The following is a 23584-nucleotide window of genomic DNA, read 5'->3' on the forward strand; positions in this document are numbered from 1 at the left end:
GAATATAAAAATAATTATAAAAGAACATTGTGTTCTCATAATTGGTGGTATATCATTTCCAGAGAAACTCCTTATCTAGTCACAATCTAAGTAGCTAAACAACTAAACATAGCAAGAGAAGTCTCTGAGCAGCCAATCTAGATGACACCAAATGAATGCATTTATCACATGCCTTAGTCATAGACCCACACTGATTCACAGTCTCATTACATACACACATTCAACAAGCTTGGTTCTTTTGTTTCCTAGTCCACTGGCAAGTAAAAGAAGAGAATGAATAGAAACTGCCAAAGGTAGGTAAGTTGAAAGTAGGAAGTAAACAATCATTTTAAAAAGAGAAGAGAGACAAAAGAATTATAAAAGTTAGAGACTCGAAAAGTACAAAAGCCTGAGACCATGAAGTAAAGGGAAAAATTAGCTTTGAACAGTTGATTAGTTTCCAAGAACATCCTTGAATTATAACTTAGTACTGTAATTGATGTTCGGAATGATCACTAATTCTTATGGTGGACCCTGTTTTCCCATGCCTGGGATTCATTCTGCTCTCTTCTAGAAGCGGGACTGTGGTTTTACTTTGGAAAACGACCCTTCTCAAGTTGTATTCGGTTCCAGAGGAACTGTCACTTAAGGTGTTCTCACCTTCCCTGGACAAGATCGGGCCTATGATCCAAGCCAGGTCAGTTGCCTTCTTGTAGAAATTTGGATGTGGAGCAGAGTGACACAAAACTGTTAGGCTAGTTCATCCCTGTGGTGGTACCCTGAATTCTTCCCTTCCACAGAGAACCTTGGAGCTGCATGGTCCCTGATCTTTTCATGATTGGTTATCTAATTTTCATTTCATTTGGGGGATTACTCTAAAACATTCTAATAAAATACATATTTATTTGCTTAAGTTAGACAAAGGTATCTTTTGTCTGCTCACAACTTTTGATTCATAACTGACACAGATTCATTAAAGGAAATGCTGAATTTTGTTCTATGTGCAGTGCTTGAAAAAGCCACAGGTATTTGTAATAAAAATTAAAAATATTTCTACTCAACTTTGTTAAAACAAAATTGAAAAACTTTTTAGGGATATTTTTATTCTTAGAAATTACTAATTTCCTAACCCCATCAGATAAATGAGTTATTATTACATACAAATCCAACAAATTATTACATTTGATTTTTTTTTTTTTTTTTGCGACAGAGTCTCACTTTGTTGTCCAGGCTAGAGTGAGTGCCGTGGCGTCAGCCTAGCTCACAGCAACCTCAAACTCCTGGGCTTGAGTGATCCTTCTGCCTCAGCCTCCCGAGTAGCTGGGACTACAAGCATGCGCCACCATGCCTGGCTAATTTTTTATATATATATCAGTTGGCCAATTAATTTCTTTCTATTTATAGTAGAGACGGGGTCTCGCTCTTGCTCAGGCTGGTTTTGAACTCCTGACCTTGAGCAATCCGCCCGCCTCGGCCTCCCAAGAGCTAGGATTACAGGCGTGAGCCACAGCGCCCGGCCTTACATTTGATTTTTATAACTTGAATATTCCTTGGTTAACTCATTTTTTCAGCATGGCTCTGGTTAGTTCTTTGTTAAAACTGGCAACTGATGTCATAGAAACTGCCTGAGGACATGTCTAAAATGAACATGCATTCAGTTGTGGTTAAAATGCTTTGAACATTCAACAAATATTTACATCTCTTTTTGTGTAAGGTACTGTGCTAAGTGCTGGGACAAAGCAGTGAACACAGTTTCACATGATGGACTCATGGCCCTGTGATCCCGTAGCTCAAGCAATAGCTCACTCCCCATGCATTCCTCCTTACTAGATAATCCAGCATCGGCCTTTATCCACATCCTTTACCCGTATCCTACTCCCTTTCCAAGGTCAAGATCAAACAGTATGTCAGTTTGTTTCTCATAGTAAGAACAACAACAACAATAGCAGCTAAACATTTAATGAGCACAGTGCCAACCTCTTTACGTGGATTATATCACTAATCTCTCACTAATGTCTCTGATGAGGTATTTATGTATGACTCTTTGATAATTCAATTCATGGGAACTGGAATTGCAATTTCAGGAAGTTTTAAAAATACATGGAACTTAAAATATTGAATTCAATATGCCTAGACTTACTTATCAGGGTCATTTGACAATGCATTTTGAGCACAGAATCTAAAATGTAAGGTGGGAAGGAAACACTTCTATATCTGATTGTGCATCAGAATTGTTTGGAGGAGCTTTTAAAAAATAGAGATGCCTGAGTACATCCTCAAAAATTCCAATTAATTAAAAACACACAAGCACACGCATGCAGAATGCAGCACACAAAAAAAATTACCCCAAATCGTATCTTCTAAAGATAATTACAGATAGCCCTTTGTTGTGTTTCTAGTTTTTCTTTTTTGTAGCTATAGACTTTTAAACATATTATTAACAAACTGTAGAAATGACCCCTGAAAGTATAGTCTTCTTTTAAACATATTAGGATAAATGTTGCTTTATCCATGAGATAGATATTCCCTGGCCACCTTATTTAAAATTATAACCCACCTCCATTCCCTGTCCCCATTACTGCATAGAATTTCTCTGTAGACTATCTCACCTTCTATTTAGTAATTACCTTTTAATTAACTTATTTTCTCCCTCAGAGTAACTTATTTCCCATCCCTACCTCCCCCTTCCTTCCACACTAGAATATCAGCTCTATAAGGGCAGAACGTTTTGTCTGCCTTGTTCTATACAGTATCAACAGCCCCTAGAAGAGAGCCTGGCATCGAGAGGTAGTTTAATACCTCTTTGTCCAGGGATGTATGCATGAATGTATAAAATTGTCAAAGTGCCTTTCAGAAATACTGTATTACTTTCCACTCCTACAAGAAGTGTAAGGCAGTGCCATGTAAGAGCAGTATCTTTGATGGGTGGGACTTTAAGACATCATTTAAATGCTTCCTAGGATCTCTGTGTGGGGCACTGGGAGCAGGAGCCTTGCAGCATCAAAGCAGTGCACACTGTGGCTGGGGCCACCTGCCACCTGGCCAGTAACAGGTGCCACGCACAAGGGGAAGGCCATGCTGAAGAGACCCCCTGCCCTCAAAAGAGTTCAAGAGGAATATATTTTTTTAAACACCGCTCAGCTATTGGTTTCAATACTTGAGCACATAACTCCTTACAAATTCTGGAACTTGTTCAGGGATGTGTCCTGGTTCCCTTAGAACACATCTTCCTGCCACCCAGATTGCCCAATTTTTGAATTTTTAAAGAGCAGAGTACAGCTTTCAGTGCTATTTAGTCATTTCTCACAGCTCTCCATACCTCTAGAGTAGCTTTTAAAGTTACTTGGTCCATTTGGGAGAGAGGACATTGGATTACTATTTTTGTTCAGCTAAATAAATGGAAGGCTTCTTGGTATTATTAGTGCTCAAAATATGCAACCCCTTAATATTATTCAACTGGAGGTTGTTTTGAAGTCATTCTTTAATTATGGGATTTCTTTTCAGATGAGACAATAGATCCGAAAATAGAAATTTGGAAGTAAATATGCAGAAGAGCATGAAGAGCTTCTTATGAAAATTAACGGGTGTAGCAAAGTGTCATGGAGATGCACCAGGGCTATGATCCAGGAGACCTGGGTCCCACTGACATCTCTGCCAATTATTGGCCCTGCAAGTCCCCCATATGGTTGGGTTATGGGGCTGCCCATCTGAATCCACAAGCTGTAACTCTATTTTGTGGAAATATAAAAAGGAGAATCAAAATGAAAACTGTAAAATTATATTAAGTCTAAAAGGCTTCCCTAATTTTCTTAAACACTGGAATGATGATGGTAGGTTGGTAGAAAAAGGGATTTTGAAGGCTTCCAGAGCTCATTTGTGCAAATTGTTTGCATGGAACTCTACTTAGGTGAGATGTATTTAGTCAAGTTTTGCTGCATGCCAACCTCAATATCTAAGTGGTTGTATACATTCTCAAGCTTCCTTGTCTGCAGTTCAAATAGAATTCAGTTTTGAAGTTTAAGTTGAAAGGAAGAAAGTTGGTCTTAGTGGGTGCTTTATCAGTTCAGCACACTTAAAAAACAAAGGGCTGGCCGGGCGCGGTGGCTTACGCCTGTAATCCTACCACTCTGGGAGGCCAAGGTGGGTGGATGGCTCAAGATCAGGAGTTCAAAACCAGCCTAAGCAAGAGCGAGACCCCATCTCTTCTAAAAAATAGAAAGAAATTAATTGGCCAACTAAAATATATAGAAAAAATTAGCCAGGCATGGTGGTGCATGCTGAGGCAGAAGGATTGCTTGAGCCCAGGAGTTTGAGGTTGCTGTGAGCTAGGCTGACGCCATGGCACTCTAGCCCCTGCAATAGAGTGAGACTCTGTCTCAAAAACAAAAACAAAAACAAAAACAAAAACATGAAAACAAAGGGCTCAATTGAGTGAAAGGAATATGTTAACCACAAAAAGTAGAGGTAGACCAGAAGGGAGTCAGTTAGAAGGTGAGTTTTAGAATGAGATCAGTACCAGTACGTCTGCTCTTCAATTCTAGATTTGAGAAATGTAGTCAACACTATACCAAGAAACAATGAGCAGGACCAGGGGAACTCAGCTAACCCTGTCTATTGAAAATCTAGAGCTTGAATAGGTCTTTCCTTGGTTAAGAAGGAGTACAGAAGAAACAAAGAAATACTAGTTCTTGTGATGGAAAAAAATAGTATGAATGAAGAAAAGAAACAATGTCAAGAAGACTGTTCTAGGCTGGGCTCTATTGGGTAGTTCTCTTTTAAGGTCAGAGGTCACCTAGGCTTGGTTCCAAGATGCTGGTTGGGTTCAGGTCTTCTGCAGGTATTTCTCATCATTCTGGGACAAGTGGCTAACCAAAACAGGTTCTCATGGAAAAGACAGAAGTGTAAGAGACAGACTAATATGTACAGAAATATTTAAGGCCCTGGTGCCAATCACATCTTTTAACACTCCATTGGCAAAAGTAAGTGACATGGCCAAGCCCAGCATCAGTGGGGGTGGGAAGTATACTTTACTGCCCCATCATGGGGGCAGAATGAGTGACTGTTTGCCAAATATGAATCCATACTTTCACAGATGTCCTTGGAAAATATGGGCCCATGGTTAAAAGACCTTGGGAATCTCTTAGATATTTACAATGTATAATGGTAGATTAAAGGCTCTGAGGAGTCCTGTTCTAAAACAAGGTTGTTTAATTTTGTTTAGCATAGTGCTTCCCAAATTTATGTGACCATAGTATCTTTTACCTCTACTTCACCAAGCCTATTTATAGTTCACAGAACTAGCTTTTTGCTGAACACACTTTGGGAAATGCTGTTCCCAAGTAGGCAATTAAACAAATACCAAGTGCACTGGCTCTGGATCATATAGACCATCCTTTGACTCCTGGGCTTGGAATTATTTTAAGTATCTCCATTTCTTGGGGTGGACAGTAGGTTGTGGCAAGTTAAGTTGTGATTCTGGGAAGTGGAGATGGCTGTGTACCTGTACTAAGGCTGTAAAAGGAAAGAAGTAGGCTTTGGCAGGCTGGGCTGGGTGGCATCTGGCTGAGGGGTCTTGTGATGGATTCTGCACAAACCTGGTAGAAAATATCCTGCCATCATGGGCTCTCGTCTGACTTAGGTAGTATTGAGGGTAAAGCCTCAGCCTGGTAGGAGAAATCATGAATGTGTGATTTGTAGGACTGTTTTCTCCCCAAATATATTTTATGCCTATTTAATGATGTCTGAGATTCTTTTGCCAGGGAAAGAAAGCTCTACATTGTATTGAGAATGAAAAATTTTTGATTTAATAATATGAATGAAACACAATTCATTTTATATATTAAAGTGTAGTTAGTCAGTGAATCAATTGATATAGAATCTAACTCAATTTGGAGAAGAATAGCATGTTCATATGTAAAATTACCCAGGAATTTGAAATGAAGGGAAAGAAGCCCAGAGAGGAGGTAATAAATAAATAAATAAATAAATAAATAAAAAGATATTGCAAAACCTTCCTACATTTGATCAAGGCCAAATCTTCTTGAGGACAAGGGTACCTTTGTGGTAAAGTGCATGCCCCAGGCCCAGTTTGCCTTCGTGGGGTTTAGAAAGAATTGTGCTTTTTTTCATATAGATTTCTTATAAAGAATTTCCATTCTCAAAGGACACATGAAGCAAAATGTTGCCACATTCAGTTTGCACAGAATGTTAGCATATCAGAATAGGCAGGATTTTGAAGATTATATATCCCAACACTGTAATTTTACAAATGAAAAAATTAAAGCACAGAAAAGAAAATAAAGCTCAAGATTATTCAGCTGCAAGAGATAAAAGCAGATCTAAGTCTCATAGCTGTCAGTATAAGACTTTTTTACAATAATGACAGTAGCAGTAACTGATTTATGATGATAATGAAAATGGAACATTTATTATATTCAGGTACAGTTCTAAGTATTTAGCATGAATTATCTCATTTATGCCTCATAATAACCCAATGAGGTAGGTATCCCCTTTGCATAGATGAAGAAACAGAGTCAGAGAGCCAATAAACTTGTCCCCAGGGTTACATGTGCAGAAGTGATAGAGACAAGACACACCATGAAACAATTTCCAAAGCAACATCTTGGATATAGCAACTTCATTTCCAGAAATATCACCTGATACAAGGTAGGTCAATATTTATACTTCTTCACTCACCCAGACAATAGTAAATGTGTTTAGTAGACTTTTAAAAGCTGCTTTCTAAGACAGAAAACATATTTTCTGATCTTATATCCACCATCAAACTCAACTGTCACCTTCTTAATGCCAGGTAGATACTAAGCCACAAATCCCCCAAATCAATTGGGCAGAAAATAGAAGACAAGCAGCACCATTCATTGCATTCTAAGAAGGCAATTCCCAGGAATATAGGAATGCAGTCTGGGAGGTTTAAGTTGAAAGATAGAAACTTGGTATTAGTGGGTGCTTACTCAGTTCAGCTCACCAAAACAAAACAAACAAACAAAACCCCTCAGTTGACTGGAAGAAACATGTTTGCTCATAAAAAGTAGAAGAAGGAAGTCAGTTAGATGCTAGCTTTTAGAATAAAAGCAGCGCCAGTCTTCAGTTCTACATTTGAGAAAAGTAGTCCATGACCATATCAATGAACAAAGAACAGGACCAAGGGAAACTCCACTCACCCTACATATTGAAAACCTGGAGCTTGAATAGGTCTTGCCTTGTTGAAGAAGAAATAGAGAAGAAAAAATAAAATAGTCCCTATAGTGGAAAAAAATGGTACTGATCAACAAAGAAAATAAACAATACCACGATAACTTGGGGGGAAGAGTACACATGTGAAAACAAGCTTCTTTGGGATCCAGAGGAATATTTAAGAAATAGTTTGGCATCCTCAGAAAAGCACAAGAAGATATGGTGCCTGTAAACCCTGTGTCTGGTGAGCTGTGTAGAGACAAATGTGTCAAGGAAAAACTGAGATGAACCTAAAAATGATAGAAGGAGCATAAAAACCCCCATATCTCTGGAAACAAACCAAAACAGAATATTGAGTGTCAGGTAACCTTTACAATAAATGGCAATTTAAAATAAAATTACAAAATAGCTACAGGTAAATGATAATACATCTGGTATCAAAATTTGCTGGAAGTAGCTAAAGCAGAGGAAATTTAAAGGTTTGAGATTTTTTTTAGATTTCATATATATATATATATATATATATATATATATATTATGTGGGTATTATAATCATCCTATTTTACAAAAGAGGAAGACAAAGCCAAGAGAAGTTAAATTGCTTGTCAAAGTTTTTTTTTTTTTTTTTTTTTTTTTGAGACAGAGCCTCACTTTGTTGCCCAGGCTAGAGTGAGTGCCGTGGTGTCAGCTTAGCTCACAGCAACCTCAAACTCCTGGGCTCAAGCAATCCTCCTGCATCACCCTCCCAAGTAGCTGGGACTACAGGCATGCGCCACCATGCCCGGCTAATTTTTTCTATATATTTTAGTTGGCCAATTAATTTCTTTCTATTTATAGTAGAGACAGGGTCTCGCTCTTGCTCAGGTTGGTTTCTAACTCCCGAACTCAAACGATCCACTGGCCTCAGGCTCCCAGAGAGCTAGGATTACAGGCCAGAGCCACCATGCCCGGCCACTTGTCAAAGTTTATACAACTAGTAATGGCAGAGCTAAAATTTGAACCAGGAAGTCTGTCTGGTTTGCTCTTAGTAACACAGAGAAACCTCCAGCAAGGCTGATAAAAAAAAGAGATCTGAATGAGCAAAGTACACAATAAAAAAAGGAAAGAAAAAAATAGTGTTTGTGAACAACTAGCTTATATTTCCATAAATGTGTAGGTGTGTATGAGTTTGCTAGTGTTGATGTAACGAAATACCACAGACTAAGTGGCTTAAACAACAGAAGTTTATTTTCTTACAGTTCTGGATGATGGAAATCCAATATCAAGGTGTTGGCAGTTTTGATTTCTTCTGAGACCTCTCTTCTTGGCTTGGGAGGGGACTTCCTTCCTACTGTGTCCTCACCCAGCTGTCAAATTTTTGTGTGTGTCAAATTTCCTCTTATAAGAACACTAATCAGAGAGGATTAGCCCCCCCCCCAGCAGCCTCATTTTAATTTAATCATCTCTTTGAAGGCTGTATCTCTAAACAGCCACAGTCTGAGGAACTAGTGGGTAGGCCTTCAACCTATGAATTTTCTGGGAACATAGTTCTTCCCGTAACAGTCTAGAAAAGTGGATTTCTGAAAAAATAGCCTAAAGGTGAAATAGAAAATTAAATACATCAAAAACATAACAAGGTTATCCACCCACAGCTTTTGCTCCCCTACTTCTAAATGTATGGAGACCTTGTTGATTTTACAGGTGAGTTCAAACACATTTTCCAGGAACAGAAAATCCCTATATTATTTTCGTTCCAGAAAATAAAAGATAGGAAAAATTTGTCCAAGTCGTTTCATTCTGGAAGTAAAGTGAATAAATCTTTAAAACATAGGTACAATAATTCAAAACAGTGTATTATTTAAAAATAATTTTGGCAATGTATATAAGACATTAATACATTATAATCAAGTTCAATTTATTTCAGATATATAAATGTACTTTCACTTTGGAAAAGTCTGTTAATAAAATTCAGCATAATAAAAGATTAGAAGAGAAAACAGTTTTATTATCTCAATGTATGAAGGAAACATTTTTGAAAAAAATTAAGTATCTGTTCATGATTGGGGAAAGAAAACTTATATAAAACTAGAAATAAAAGGAATTTTCATAACCTATTAAAGGGTATTCCCCCTAAACCTATAGCAAACAATATTCAGTGATACAACTTCAGACACATTATGTTTCAGGTAATTTGTTGATGTTACCAGAAAACACAATAAAGTCTCCTTAAGTCAAAACAAAAACCCTAAAACAAAATAACAAGAAAAATAAGAGTATAAGAATTAGAAGGAAAGAGAGGAAATTTTCATTATTAGGAATTTATATGATGATTTAATATAGAAAAACCTACAACAAACTAAAGATATAATACTAAAATTGATTAAAAAGTTTAGATAATTGTTGGATAGAAATCAATATACAAAAATATTGTATTTCTATACAACAGCAACAAAACTCAAAAAGAGTTGAAATAAAAAGTTATAATTCAATTTATAATAGCAATTTTATACACACACACACACACACACACACACAAATACACCCCTGGGAATAATCTGAAAAAGTAAAGATCTTTATGGAGACAATTGTTAAATTTATTAAAATATATTCAACATACCAGAATTGATAGACGATACACCATATTTATGAATTTGTAGAATAAATATCTTGAGATGTTATATCTATTCAGATGGAAAATAATATATTCAATGACATTAAAATAAAAAGCTAAAAATAATCTGTGTTTTACTTGAAAACTCGACATGACAAAACCTAAAAGACCAAGGGTCCAAGAATGACCAAAATTGTTCTGAAAAAGAAGCAGCAAGTCTTATGATAAAGCTATACTAAATGAGTGAGTGACTAGCATAAAGACAAAGGGACCAAGAGACCAGTGGAGCATAAAAAATTTGATATGTAGCAGATACAGCACTGCTAAAAACTAGTGAAAAGATGGAGTGGTCAACAAGTGGGGCTCAGATCAGTTGAGACCATTAGTTACCTGCATGGAAAAAGCGGAACTGGATCTATGCTTCACAGTGAACATAAATATCAAGTCCATGTGTATTAAAAATGTACATATCAAAGGTAAAATTCTAAAACTTTTAGAAAAAAGTATAAGGGAATATCTGTGACTTGGGAGAAAGAAATGTTACTTAAACAAAACACAAAGAGCACAAACCGTAAAGAGAAAGATTGATAAATTTGACCACATTAATTAAGAACTTCTGTTCATCAGAAGACACTGTAAAGATAGCAAAAAGCAAAGACTTGCAGAATGTTATACATACACACGTGTGTGTGTGTGTGTGTGTGTATTAGGCACATAATTAGATAATCAGTATTCAGAAAATACAATATTTCTATAAATCAATAAGAAAAAGACAAATAATACCACAAAAATGTTCTGAAATTTATTAGTAATCTTAGAAATGCAAATTAAAACTACAATGAGATACCATTTCATACCCATAGACTGACAAAAAGTAGAGCCTGATGTTACAAAAAACTGGTCACTCAACCAGTCTCAACATGGAATTAACCTGAAGGAATAAAGTCTAAGTTTACTAAGTTTTTTTTCTTTTTGTTTTTGAGACAAGAGTCTCACTCTGTTGCCCAGGCTAGAGTGCAGTGGGGTCATTATAGGTCACAACAACCTCAAATTCCTGGGCTCAAGCCAGTCAGCCTCAGACTCCTGAGCAGCTGGGACTACAGGTGCCACTATGCCTAGCTAATTTTTCTAATTTTTTTATTTTTTGTAGAGACAGAGGTCTTGCTCTTGCTAAGCCTGGTCTCGAACTCGTGACCTCAAGCAATCCTCTTGCCTTGGCCTCCCAGAGTGCTAGGATTACAGGCTAGTTTACTAAGTTTCTGAGGGAGTTGTGGTGTCACAGCAACCCTAGGCGTGGATGGCATCAGCCCATGAATATCAACTACTAAGGGCCACTTACCATAAGTTCAAAGTCCTTAAAATGCCCCATGAGGACCTATATAATTGGGGCTACCATTACTTCTCTAACCTCATCTCTTGCTGCTTTCCCCTCTTGCCATCCTTATTCTTTGGTGTTTCTCAGCTACTCCTTTACATTTGCCATTCTCTCTTATTACAATGTTCTTCCTCAAGATAACTACAAGGCTCTGTCTGTCCATGCCAGTGCCTGCTGAAAGGTACCCTCTTAAAGACAGTTTCTCTGATCACTTTATCTGAAAAGCCACCCCCATACCTGTCACTGTCCTTTTCCCTGTTTCCTTTATCTTTAGAACCCTTATCACTGCCTTACATATTTTTAATTGTGTGTCTGTATCCCTCCACTAGACTATGAGCTCTATGAAAATTGGGACTTCTGTCTTATTCATTGCTATACTCCTGGTTCCTAGATAGTACCTGGACTATAGTAGGAGCTTAATACATATTGTTGATCAAGGAACACAAGAAATTCTTCATAAGTGCTTATCTAATATATTCACACTGACGAAATATTTTATTTCTAGATTTTTAAATCTAGTTTACTAACATCCATGTGGGCTTTTTGTTATATACACATACCTCCTCTTGTTTTAAAAAAATTTATGTATTTATTTTAGTGACACAGTCACTCTCTGTCACCCAGGCTGGAGTGCAGTGGCCTGATCATAGCTCACTGTAAGCCCAGCTAATTTTTTAATTTTTTTGTAGAGACAGAGTCTTGCCATGTTGCCCAGGCTGGTCTCTAACTCCTGACCTTAAGTGATCTTCCCATCTTTGCCTCCCAAAGTGCTGGGTTTACAGGCACTGTGTCTGGCCATTACAAATTTATTTACTTATCACACACTTCTTTTTAAACTGACAATTTGCTTCCAAGTCAGTGTTGTCATACTTCCAAGGTTTTCCTATGTTCTGGTCAATATTTATCCTATTCAATTGTGGATTGTACAGAGAGAACATCATAACACTGAGCTTTGTCAATATGAACTAGGAAAAAATGGTAATAAAGGACATTGAAGGTGCAGGAGGAGTTTGGGTGAGACAAATATCCATTAGATCAAATCTTGAATGCTGTATGCAACTGAAAAACCTTTGGCTTCAATAATAGCTGATGGGAAAGGAAGGTTGTTTCACACCCAAAGAAATTAAATTTTATTCCAGACTAATGAGGTCAAGACTTGTTTAGGTCAATTTCAGAGCAAACATTAGATTATCAAATGCATCCTTTATTGTGATTTACCAGAATCTAAAATTTTCGTGCTTCTTTTGAAGAAAAGGGCCAAAGAATAGGATGGATTGTTCAAGGGTACTGCTATGACTTCTATTCTAAAAGTATTAATTAAATGCTGCATATATTTATAAGCAAATCTGCTATTAGGTCAGTGAAAGGAACCCTCTTTCAGACAACTAAATTCATATTCCTTTCATGTGACTGAAATGCAGACAGAGGCCTGATATTAAAGATGCCAGGCAGAGAGAATACACTTGAAGTAGAGCTATATTCAGTAGTTGGAAATTACTTGGGTTTAAATTCTTGGATTAAAACTACCTGGGTTCAAATTCCAGCCCTAACACTCATTATTTGACTTAACAATTCACTTAACTTCTCTTAAGTCTCTATTTCTTCACCCATAAAACATTTCTTCATTTGTAAAACAGGGAAAAATTGTGAGAAAATTCAGTAGAGCAGTTCATTATTATGTGAATTTATAACAAAACTATCTTTAGTGCTCACTATGGGGCAGGCACTGCTCTGGATTAAGTGCCTTATGTGTATTATTTTCTCCTTTAATCATGATGTAGATGCTGTGATTATATCCATTTTACAAATGAGAAACAAAGCATAGAGTAGAGACGAGGGAGCCAGGATTCAAACCCTTAGCCCTCAGGTGGGCTCTAAAGTGCATTTAAAACTCCTGGGGTTATTGCATCCCTCTGTTGCCATAGAGAGCATTGCATCTTATTCAGGTGTTAGGATACAGATGATCTTCAAGGTTGCTTACATAAATGCTTTATTGCCATCACATGCAGACACACATACACACACTCAGAGAGGCCAGCCTATTTCCCTTTCTGCTAGAACTCGTGTCATTTTTCATTACTATTCTAAAAACAGATTAGTCATAACAGATCCTATAGTGCTTCTATTATCAATTTGTATAGTCAGCCCTCAACATTGCTTATAAAAATGTTCTTTTGGAGCCACCGTGGGTCTCTTTGAACATTTCTACAATGTCGGCTGCACAGAGAGTTCCAAGAAGAACGAGGATGGGGAATGACGTAATTAAGCCTGTTGGAAAGCCCTCTTTCTGATGTAAACTGGAGTTTCAGATGGGGTTATCATGCTTCTGAACTCCATTCTCTGAAGCTGCATTTTGGATCTTAGAATTAAAAAAGACTTTAGCAAATACCTTAGTTAAACCTTTTCTCCCATACTGGAATCACTTTGACAATATTCCTGATCGTTATCACCACTTGCCACAGTTGGGGAAGGAGGCACTATCTCCTGGGATTTTTCACTTCATTTCTGGACTCCAATAATGGTCAGATAGTACATTCTTCTATCTTCCTTTATGTAGCTTCCATTCTCTGATCTGAATTCTGCCTTCTAAAGCAGTGTGGAATAAAATATATATTTTATACATGGCAAACCTTTAAAATTTGAAGACAGCAATCAAATTGCCTTCATTAGGAAGGAACTTGTTGTCATTTTGGGCCCTACTATAACCTCAGCACATAGCATAGTGTAGGAAATATAGTAGGTTATATTTTTTGTTGAATGACTGAATAAATTTTTTCTGCACTAAAGTGACTGAAATAAAGCATCCTATTTCTTTGACATGTGAAGCCTAAAATGTGACTGACCATTCACTCTTCTCAAATGTTGAGTGCCATTGGTGAGGGACCCCATATTATATGTAAACAGCTAAACAGGTGATTGAATGAATAAATGCTGAATGGCTGCTCTAGGCAGTAATCGATATAACATTGACTCTGCCACACTTGGCTACAACTGGTTGGACTAAGCATAAATATCTGATTTAATCTGGCCCAATCAAATTTCTTTCCTGGGAATTTGGAATTAAGACCTGTCTCTGGGGAAATGAGCTGAAATATACAATGCTGAGGCTGGAAGTGAGGACATTGACTAGTTAACAGCCTCATGGAGGCCAGAGTTTCTAGCAGAACCAAGGGCAACACAGATGAGAGACATATAGCCCCAGGGAGGAAACGAGGTGGACCGCATGGCTGCCCAGGTACCCAGTAGCTTCCCACCCCATGGCTCCAGCGTCCATGAGGGTCCGCTGTTCTTCATGTCTGTGAGATCTCTGAATCCCTACAATAATCACTGTCCTACCCCGAAGGAGACAGACAGACAGACAGACAGACAGACAGGGACAGACAGGCAGACACACACACCCCTTTCTTGAAGGTTGTCTAGGTAAATTCTGTTCCTTGCAATCAAACTATCACTGAATTAAACAGTTTATTCAGCCTAATATAGCACTAATTCTTGACTCATATTCTGCACACAGATAACTAAAGCACCCAGGCCTTTTCACATGAACTGCTTGCTGTTAAAGCAATTGTATAATAGATTTTTTTGAAAAGTTTGCTCATTCACCCTTTCATTCAACAGCAATATATTAAGCAGGTACTCTCTGTGAATGTACTTTTTATAGTTTTATTAGATGTCTGTTAATTGTCATTTTTGGGGACTGCTGAGGACCGGCATCTCTAATAATCTTTTCTTTCTATTTACTTCTGATCGGCAGTGGAATGGAAAAACAAGCAGGTTACCAAATACCAAGCTCATGAGCAATGATGAGTGAAATAAAAGTTCGTAAGCTCTGAGTGTGGGCACGGGGGAGGATGATGCAGTGCTCTAAGTACATGATGTTTACCATATCTATTTTGAGTGCAGAGAGAACATTTTGCCTACTGTCTGTTTCCCTCCTAGATTCTAGGTTGTTGAAGGTGTAGTAAATAAATATTAGATACTAGAGTGTTATGTGTGATTTTATACAGACTTATCTATGTACATATTTCATATACATTTGTATCTAAATATATATGCATAGCTAGAGAAAAACAGAGTTCTACCAGAATCCAACAATAAGGAAGAGGTGATTCCATTTCAATAAATAAATATGAAATTTACAGACCAGCAGATAGGCTGGTCTTGAGGCTTTTAGTCTCTAATTATGTATCTTGAATAGAACTGAAAATTAAACTTGTCTTTTCATTGGGCTTTTAATTCATCTCCTCCAGCCCACTCTTTATGGGAACCAAATTAACCAACATTCAAACCCTCATCTTCAAGCTACTTTTCTGCAATTCCAATTTGTATGGGACTCCTCTAGTTCCTATCACCTGTAGGTTCAGTTTCAGAGACATGAGAGGGGACATGATAAAGATGGCACATTTTTTTTTTTTTTCATAGCCCAAATGCCGGGGCAATAAGTTGAGTTTATACTCGGCGCATCCTCCATTTTCATTAGCAGTGGAAATAGTATAGTACTAAGATCAGGGATTTGAATCCTAGTTCTGGTACTTTCAGCTACATAACCTTTCTGTAATTCTTTTAATTTCTTTGAGCCTCAGTGTCTTATTTTTAAAAGTGGTTGATACTAACAAATTATAGTAATTGCTGTGAGGTTTAAAAGACTTAATGTCTATAAGATACTTAGCAAGTCCCTGGCGCCTAGTTAAATGCTCAGTAGATGATAGCTCCTAGTGTTGTTTTCATTACTGGGGGATTTGCTGTCCATGTCCCCAAAGAGAAATGTAGAAAACAACTTGCAAAGTAGAAGATTAAGGGAAGCATTTTATAAGAGCGTAGTACATTTTTCTGGTAGTCCTGATGTTAGTTTAAAAAAAATCTTAAAAATCTGACAGTGGTAACACAATTTATGTACAGCCCTGTCCTGGGGATAATATGAATTTCCTTATGAGGATTATCCCAGGCTTTTTTTTTTTTCTCCTGTGAAAGCAAATTCCCTCGTGCTTCTTAAGTTTCTGTTTTCTTGGTGTGAAGTCTGTTTTCCCTAATTCACTGAGGGTTTTCTGAACTTTTCCCTTTTCAGTCAAAGCGGTTTCAATCTGGGCTGTGGCAGGAATGGTATTTGGAGCAAAGAGATACTAGAAATGGCAGCTCTTCAAGATGCACAAGGTGTTTTAGGACCTCAAATAATTCCACAATAATTTTTCATCCCTTTTAGCCATTTTACTGAAAATGGCCTCCCCTGTGTATTTTTGTCCTTGGACCTAAGAAAAGTTGTTAGCAGCCAGCTGTTGTGCCTTTGAAGCTGAATTGCTTGTATTTTGGTCTCCACCCTCTTGGATGACTTGTGGAAGTGTCTTCCAAGCTTTCCTATTGAGTTTCCTCAGATTTAAACTAAGAATTAGAACTGTGACTATGTAGATGATTTCAGAAGTGTAAATAATTTATCATGTTTGTGGAACATTGGATCAAACTCACAGGGTGGGCTGAGAAATCTGGATGCCTGTAGATTTTTAATAGCAGGAGAGAATGTTATTTGGAAAGCAGAGTGTTGGATGGAACTTGGGTTGGATCTTGACTGCAAGATTACAACTCCAAAATGAAAACTGTTGGCTGAGCAATATACATTTGTATGTATAGTTGTGTAATGTGCTTTCATTTCCTTACTACATCCCTACTAAGTCCTTGTTGCTAGCAGAGAGATCACCCTTGCCTTGAGAATTTGCTCCTGCTAGTTCAGATGGGAAGTGATTAATGTTTATCATATACTTAAAATCTCCTTATGGTAAATAGTCCAGGCAGCTATTTTCCTATATGTGCAGAATGTATCAAGGGGATTAAAGATCTCTAAGAAGAGGCCCCATTTCCGGCTAACAGATCTGTGTCTATTTGTGCCTAGCTTATAAAACTTCATAAAAATCTTATGTACTTATATAGTCTGAAAAAGAAATGAGATTTCTTAGTTATATCTTACTATATATCTCATTATTGCTAAGTGACTATTAAGGTAGCCAAATATCATCATCCTTTACCTGTGCTTTAGTTTAAGATTTCAAAGATAAGTGTGGTCAGATTTATCAATGTGATTTCAATGTGATTCACTCTTTTAAGATTTTGCCTTCTAGGAGAGAGCCCTTTCTCTCTTGATTTTATGCCCAGGAGAAACTCAAGATATCTATGGTGTACAAAGCAAACATCTGTTTTAGCAAATAGCCAGATATTAGGGTAGGGAGTATGTAGATCATCTTGATTATTTTACCATCCATCAGGGCAGAGATAGAAACATTGTGAGCCGGGAACATTGAGTTTCGTTTTTACCAGTATCCTTGCCTTTTAGAAGGTATCTGTTAGGAGTACTTAAAGTAAAATGGATTGCTTCTAAAATTGTGAGATGGGCTATCAGGCAGCTTTTCTGCTTAATTGACTTTTTTTCATTTTGTATTTTCGGCTGAGAAAAACTGAGTTGGACCTAAGCTATTGAATCATAGAAGCATCCAAGGTGCTTAGGAACTTTTTAGGAGTTAACTAAAAATAGTGTTACCAGCCATTCCAAAAAGTATAGCTAGATAATTTGTAAATTCTATTTCATGTCAATTATTTGTTTATTGTGCTCTTCCCTGTACTGTGAGTATTTACCAAGCTCCACCATAGCTTAGACCTCCCATGAGAAAGATTAACAATAAAAAAAAACAAAACATTTTCTATGTACAAGTGAGGGTGAAAAACTCATTATTGTCCCTCCTCCATCTCCAAAGCACCCAGGCTCCAAACTTCAAAGTCATATATTCTTTCTCCACTTCTAATCTAATATTAAATCATATTGATTTAATCTCAACAATGTTTTTTCTACTTGTTCCTCATTTTCCATTATCGTTATCATTATCTTAGCTCTTTTATTTCTTTCATTAAGTGTTTCTTTATTATGCATTAATTTATTAATTCAACAAACATTTATTATCCACCTATTAGGTACTAACTAGTACTACTAGGTTTTAATAGCTGGGAATACTAGCAATAACCAAGGTGAAACCTCATGTTGGGCATAATCTTACCTGAGTCACTGAAAAAGCCTTCCAATAGGTCTTTTATGTATTCTCTCTCCCTGCTTCAATACATTAAAAACACTATTGTCAGATTAATTTTGTTTAATGCTTCATTGTGGCCTGAGATATCCCAATAGTGAGGCCCTAGTCTTCTTTCTAGGGTTAACCTGCATTATTGTCTCAATTTTCCTGCATTTTAGATAAATGCAAATGCTACGTATACATTACCATAATCCCTGGTCGTTCCTAATTTCAATGGTTATGTTGCTCTTATCATATAGAAATACTTTTTTCTCCATCTCATATGTTAAATTTCCTCCATTTAAAGTGATTTAAATCTCACTTTAACTGTCACTTCTTCCATGAAGCTGATCTTCCTCCTCCTTCCATTTTGGTAGATCTTTGCAGTTTGTTTTCCAGCGTCAGATCTTATCATCTGGCTATCCTGCCTCTGTCCCTATGTGTCCTGAATTGGTTACCTAACAACCTAGGGAGGGAGCTAGAGATGCCCTAAGCAGTCATTGGACATTGCTTCCATTCTTTCTCTTATTTCTGTCATGCTCTTGTAGTCTGCCAATTCTTTCCGTACTCTGCCTGTCCATTGCCCATCTCTGTCCAGTTTTCTTGGCACCTCCATACCAATTCTGCTTTTGGTTTTTCTACCTGTTCTCTTAGCATTTGTTAATTGATTCTCCATAGTGGATTTTGAAATAACTTCTCCATTTTTTTTTTTTTTCTAAAGTGGATATCCTTGGATAAGATCCTGCTTTTGCTCCATACTCCAGAATCCAGTCTTGCCTGGTGCTGAACCAATGCCAACCTTTCCCTCTCTTTTCTTCAAATGGATGGTATGCTCAACTAATTATCTTTATTTATATATTTATTTTTCATTAGAAAACTTTTAAAGTTCATAATTGTGGTGAAATACACATAACATAAAATTTACCATCTTAACCATTTTCAAGTACACAGTTCAGTAGTGTTAAATATATTCACATTGTTGTGCAACCAATCTCCAGAACCCATTTTTTTTTTTTTACATTTTTAAACAGCCATTTGTTTGCTTGTTTTACCTTGTGTATCAAACCAAAAGTTTCTTGAGGACAGGGCTGTGTTGCTGACTTTTATCCTTTATCAAACTGCCTGGTATAATCAATTAATAATTGTTTTGGGAATTAAAATCGACCCTGGCTTTCCCTGTGTTCTAATCTAATGTGATCTCCACAGGAACCCTATTCTGTTAACAGACATGGATTCTGTCATCAATGAAATAGTGCACATCTTGAAAACATTTCCACTTATGTAAGCAAGGGAGATAGATTAAAGTCAACAGAGTTAGGAGTTGGCATAAGGGGTTGATTACGTCTGCTTTGGAGGTTTTGCTTTTTGGCTTAACTATTACATGGTGCTGTTGTTTTTGTTCTGGGAGGTGGGACAGTGCTGCTTTATTTATTTTAAGAAGGCAGCAAGCCAGGGACACATAATTGAAAGGAAGTTTCTGTGCTGGCATATTATTTTTTCAACTAAGATGGCAACAAATAAATTGCAACTTCCTTTTGTTTGAAGTGGTCAACGTGAACTGGAGTTTAACATTTTATACTCATAAAATTGCATGTGGGAAATACCTTCACAATTCCTGTTTGAAAATAAGCCCATGCATTTACACACTACCAGTAATGTGTCCCTTTACAATAATAGCCTCACTGAATTGCATTTTACCTGCCACACAAGTCCTTCAGATTTAGGGAAAGCCATTATCTCTGCCCCCATCTCTAAGGTTCTTGGAGCACTTATGTCTTTCATAAAGACCTCTTGTTCTGATTTCTGGCTCTTTAAAATTCTTTTTCTGACCTGCATTTTGCCTTTTGTGGCTGTTCTCTGACCTCCAACTAACATGTACCTCAAAGAATCATATTTTCCTTTATTTCTCAAGAATACTACTTGAGGCAGTTGTTTATAAGAGATATTTAATGAAGAAAAAGGTAGCACAAAAGTAGAGATTATCTTATATCATAATGGTACAGAAGACTTTAAATTAGATTTGGAGCATACTGTTCTTAAACTCTTTTAGTCATTGGAGATATTTGGGGGACTGACATTTCTCTTCAATTTCCACAGTCTCCTGCCATATCACTGATTTATTTCTGTTTCCTTTATTGCTCATTTCTGGACCCCTAATCTCCTTTTGCTAGGTGGTTCTTGAAATGTCCAAGTCCTTCCAAATGTAATCCTCTGATTATCTTTCTCTAGTCTCTATCTATCATGCCCTGGGACTATCATTCCAAAATCATGGTGGCAAACTTTTATTTTTTGCTAATGTGAGACTTGAAACTATGAAACTACTAGAAGAAAACATAGGGGAAATGTTTTAGGACATTTGTCTAGGCAAATATTTTATGGATAAGACCTCAAAAACACAGGTAACAAAAGCGATGATAGAAAAATGAGATTATATCAAACTAAAAAGTTTCTGCACAGCAAAAGAAACAATCAGCAGAGTGAAGGGACAACCTTCAAAATGGGAAAAAATATTTGTAAGCTATACATCTGATAAGGGGTTAATATCCAGAATATATAAGGAACTCAAGCAACTCAATAGCAAAAACAAAATAACCCAATTAAAAAGTGGGCAAAAGACCTAAATAGACATTTCTCAAAAGAAGACTTACAAATGGCCAACAGATATATGAAAAATTGCTAATATCAGTAATCATCAGGGAAATGTAAATCAAAACCACAATGACATATCACCTTACTACTATTGGAATGGCTATTATCCAAATGACAAAAGACAACAAATGTTGGCAAGGATGTAGAGAAAATGGAACCCTTAACACACTGTTGGTGGGAATGTAAATGAGTACAGCCATTATGGAAAACAGTATGGAGATTCTTTAAAATATTAAAAATAGAAATACTATTTTCTCCAGCAATCCCACTACTGGGTATATATCCAAAGGAAAGGAAATCAGTATGTTTAAGAGGTATATGTACACCCATGTTTATTGTAGCACTATTAAAAATAGCCAAACTATGGAATCAACCTAAGTGTCCATCAGCAGATGAATAGATAAAGAAAATGTGGTATACACATTGGATTATTATTCAGCCATAAAAAACCTGAAGTCTTGTTATTTGCAGCAACACAGATGAACTTGGAGGTCATGTGTTAAGTGAAACGAATCAGGCATAGAAAAGCAAATACTGCATGATCTCACTCATATATGGGAGGCAAAAAAGTTGATCTCATGGAATTAGAGAGTAGAATAGTAGTTACCAGAGGCTGAGAAAGGGGTGGTGTGGGGGGATAGGGAAAGGTTGGTTAATGGGGACAAAATTACAATTAAATAGGAGGCATAAGTTCTAGTGTTCTACAGCACAGAGGGGTGACTATAATTAACAATTTATTACATATTTCAAAATAGCTAGAAGAGAGGATTTTGAATGTTCTGAACACAAAGAAATGATAATTGAGCTGATAGATATGTCAATCGCCCTGATTTGATCATTACACATTGTACATATATGTATTAAAAATCACATGTACTTTATAAATATGTACAATCGTTATGGGTCAATTACAATTTTTTTAGTTATTATAGCCTTGTAATATAGCTTGAAGTCTGATAAATTGATGCCTCCCAATTTGTTCTTTTTGCTTAAGATTACTTTTGCTATATAGGGTCTTCTCTGGTTCCATACGAAGTGTAGAATTATATTTTCTACATCTGTGAAAAATGATATTGGTATTTTAATAGGGATTGCATTGAGTTCTATTCAGCCACAAAAAACAATGGTGACATAGCACCTCTTGTATTATCCTGGATAGAGCTGGAACCCATTCTAAGTGAAGTATCTGAAGAATGGAAAAACAAGTACCACATGTATTCACCATCAAATTGGTTTTTACTGATCAACACTTAAGTGCACATATAGTAATAACATTCATTGGATGTCGGGAAGGTGGGAGGGGGGAGGAGGAGATAGGTATATACACACCTAATGTGTGTAGTGCACACTGTCTGGGGTATGGATATGCTTGAAGCTCTGACTTGGGTGGGGCATGGGCAATATACGTAACCTAAACATTTGTAGCCCCATAATATGCTGAAATAAAAAAGAAAACAAAATGAAGACTGAAAGAACAAAAAACCCACAATTTAAAAAAAATCCACAATCAAAAATCCTCCCCCTAAAAGATAATTATCTTCTTAAGAAGAATTTTTTTTTATTTCAGCATATTATGGGGGTACAAACATTAAGGTTACATACATTGCCCTTGTCTCCCCTCCCCCCTCGAGTCAGAGCTTCAAGTGTGTCTATCCCCCAGATGGTGTGCATCACAGGTTTTTAAAAAACTTTTTATTTCTGAACAGTTTTAGATCTAAAGAAAAATTGCAAAGATAGTACAGAAAGCTTCCATGTACCTTTCACCCAGTTCCCCCTATTGTTAACAATCTTACATTCTTTTTGTTGAATTCCTGACAGATAGTTATTAACTTCTGCTTAAATACTTAGAGTGACTGGCAATTCCGTATGTCCTAAGGAGCCCCACTGTCAGATAACTCTACAGCAGTGTGACTAGAGTTGTGGTCCTAGGACCAGCACCATCAGCACAACCTGGGATCTTGTTAGAACTAAACAATCTCAGCCCCTAATCCAGTCCTGAATCATAATCTACATTCAACTGGATCTCCAGTGATTCATTTGTACATTCAAAGTTGAAAAGTATTGTTTTAGACTTTAAAGTATACACACACACACACACACACACACACACGCACGCACACACACATATACTTGAAAGCTTGTAATTTATAAGCTTCCTTATAATATCCACCCATTTGTCGCAATTTGGTTTCTTGTAACTTTATGTAAGTCTATCCTGTTCTTTATTCTATATGACAACTGTTCAAATATTTGAAGACAGAATCCAAATTTTTCCTTGGCTGGACTCTTCTTAGATTGTTCAAGGCTAGAAACCTTCCTGTCCTGAGCTTTCAGATAGTACTTTTGTTCTTTAGATTGTGTTAGCATGGATATCAGGGTCTGCAACTGAAGGATTTATGAAAAGAGAGGCAGGCTGCCCATCCCTTTGCCCTGATGATAGGTGGAATGGGACTGAGAGGGAAAGAACATTATGAACTCATTGTTTATACACTCAAGCCTCAGGACATATAAACAGGATGAGACCACTTATCTCACCCTTAGTGATGTTTTTTACTGATTGTGGCATTTTCCTAAATTTGCTATCCTCTCAGGGACAGCTCTTCAAACTTAGTCTTCTCTCTTCTAAACAGAAAAATACCTTGTTCATTCAACTGCCTTTTGCATGGCAGGATTGGTATGTGAAATTTTTGAGGGTAGGGATAAGGTTTTACTTAAAAAAAATTTCAAGTTAAATCAGTGCCTACCACATAC

The 23584-nt window shown here is 36.8% G+C and overlaps 1 long non-coding RNA gene across 1 annotated transcript in view; it reads left to right on the top strand.

Annotated features, from left to right (window-relative positions):
* The first annotated feature begins 481 nt into the window (after nucleotides 1-481).
* LOC142876840 (uncharacterized) overlaps nucleotides 482-23584 on the top strand; it is a 42320-nt gene continuing 19217 nt past the window's right edge. Inside the window, exons 1-2 of the long non-coding RNA XR_012923658.1 lie at nucleotides 482-676; nucleotides 18906-19011. This is a non-coding gene — a long non-coding RNA (uncharacterized LOC142876840). The remainder of the gene's footprint in view (nucleotides 677-18905; nucleotides 19012-23584) is intronic.

Source organism: Microcebus murinus, chromosome 2 (assembly GCF_040939455.1).
Source record: "Microcebus murinus isolate Inina chromosome 2, M.murinus_Inina_mat1.0, whole genome shotgun sequence".
Taxonomy (NCBI): Eukaryota; Metazoa; Chordata; class Mammalia; order Primates; family Cheirogaleidae; genus Microcebus; species Microcebus murinus.